Raw genomic sequence first — 2623 nt, 5'->3', positions numbered from 1 at the left:
CCAGTACCCTCAGGCCAGCTGCCATTCCTCCTTGATCCCTGACCACTCCATCTATGGAACACAGAGAACAGTGGTTCCCACTTTGAGAGTGACAGCGACTAGTATATATTGACATCTTTGGGGGTAATAAGGTATAGATGGGGTGCTGGGCTTGGAGTCTGGAAGGCATGAGTTCAAATTTGACCTCAAGACACTTCTCAGCTCTGTGACACTGGGCAAGTCATTTAACCTTGCCTGACTCAGTTTCTCCTCATCTCCTCATCCAACAAACTGGATAAGGAAATGGCAAACCACCCCAGTATCTTTACCACAAAAAATCCAAATAAGGTCATGAGGAGCCAGACACAACTGAAACAACTGAACAATAATTGAAATCTCTATCCAGACATTAAAGCCAAAGGAGCTAGGACCTCAATGAAATTGCAGCCTTAAAGAATTGAGGGGCTGGATGAATGTTGTTCTGAGTGTTATCACTGGGACAGCTGGCCCCTCAATGAGATTCTGAGCACAGCCGGGAGAGCCTGCACTTTTTAGGATGAAGGGGAAAGCAAGGTGACAGTCAGCTTTGAGCCTTGTTGGATGGGATTTTCTCCAGGTCAGAAACACTCCTCTTCCCTTCCTCTGTAAAGTAGGGTACCTCTCTATCAAGGAGGTTAGACATGCTATTAGGTGGAATGTCCAGGGCTGTTGGAGTTGAGGGTTTCTTAGCCTACTATTCTTTTCCCTTCTCCCTATAAGAGTATACTCATTGTTAGTTCCTTGAAAGTCCTTTGAGACTTTATATACCATTGAAGGGTGTCTCCTAATCTCTACTTTTGTCCTAGTGCTAGTCAAATACTAGGTAACTTTGGAAAATGCAGGTTGAAGAGAAATACATTATTAGAACTGCAGCAGGGGGGATTAAGATCAGAGAGTAGTAACGACTTTTGAACAGCCAGAACTATGAAACATGAAAATGACAGAGGGGAGGAACAGGGATGTATGTCCCTTTCCCAAAGATAATGAAGGTGAATCCCTCACTGCTCTGGACTGGAGTCCCTGGTAGCCTTGCCCAGAGGCAGGGGGATGGATAAAAGGAGCTCTATCAACCAACAGGAAGATGAAGTCCTTGCATCTCTGACTCTCTCCCAAACTGAAAATCTAGATTTCATTTCATCTTTCCCTCTGCCCTCTTCTACAGTCAGCAGGGACATGATCCTCTGGCATCTTAGTGAAGGAATTTATAGGATTGTTCTGCTGTCCTCAGCCCACATCAAGGAAAGGAATTCATTCCCATCTCTTGCAATGACTTCTCCCACTGATGGTCATAAATTGCCCTACTAGATTCCTCCCTGACCTCTTGTCCCTTTTATGCTCAAAAAATGTCTTAACATTTGTCTTGACTCCATACACAATCCCAGACTCCCTCTCCTTTTATCTAGGAGCAGTGGGTCCTTAGAGCTCACTTATCTAGTCTCTGTCAATACCATACTCCACTATCCTTCTGTTTTGGGTGTTGAGGAGGGAGATTCAGAAGGAAGAAAAGATAAGACCCCACACTTTATGAAATTCTCACTCTATGGAGAGCACAGGATGTATCCCTAGATCTCAGGAACAAGGATAGATAATTCAGTTACAGCTCTAAAAACCAGGAGTACAGGGATGAGTGAAGTTTCCCACCCACCCAAGGGGTGGGATAAAAGAGGAAAGTTTTTTTTTAATTGTTTGTTTGCTACATTAAAATACCCAGCTAACTCCCCTCCCTCTTTCCCTTTCCCCCATTATAGAAGGCACCATTTGACAAAAAGATCTGTGTATATGTACAACCATGTCTTACTTATTTCTATTTACCAATTTTTTATCTGGAAGGAGACACTTATACAAGTCATTCTTCAAATAATATTTCTGTTGCTCTACATACAATTCTCTTGGTTCTGTTTGATTCACTCTTCATAATTTCATGTAGTTCTTTCCATGGAAAGGGTGGATAAAGCTTGGGAAGGACTAGAGAAGAAAGCTTGAAGGAAAGAATTGGAGGAGGGAACCCCAATGGTTCAACCACTGGACATCCATGAAAGATGGAAAATTAGATTTGCTTACTTGTCTTATGTTCAGCCCTGCTGGCTGGAGAGTACTGCCAAATGAAAGGAAATGTACTGTGAGATGAATGGAAAAAGAGCTGAAGTTTTGGGGAAAGAGGCTGGATCTAGGGTGGTACTGGTAAGACAGAGTTAGGTTGAAGGAACCTGGGAGGCCACTGGTTTAGGGGATGGCAGAAAGGCAGTAAACTTCTCTAGCTATTAGTTGCTAAGGAGGGGGAGGTATATATATGGTCCTTAAATCTCTACTTTCATAAGGAGTAAATGAATCTGGGGCTAATATTAAAGCCATAAACCAGGCTGGTAGGGTTTGGCTGGGGGATTTCTCCCACCCAATCCTCCCCTCAACACTTTTATAACTTACTGAAAATAACAGATCTCCTGTTGGCCCCCGCCTCCACCTCGGGATGCTCCTTCCTAGGGCTGGGAGGAAGAAGGCGTGATTCTACTTCTGGGGGGAAATGGACATGAGGCCCAGGGGGTGCGTGATGGGGCCCGGAGGTGGGCTGGAGGCAGTGGCGGCCGTCGATCAGCAGAGGGCAGCC

The sequence above is a fragment of the Gracilinanus agilis genome, chromosome 4 (assembly GCF_016433145.1).
Source record: "Gracilinanus agilis isolate LMUSP501 chromosome 4, AgileGrace, whole genome shotgun sequence".
In the NCBI taxonomy this organism is placed as follows: domain Eukaryota; kingdom Metazoa; phylum Chordata; class Mammalia; order Didelphimorphia; family Didelphidae; genus Gracilinanus; species Gracilinanus agilis.
This window is presented reverse-complemented; position numbering follows the sequence as displayed.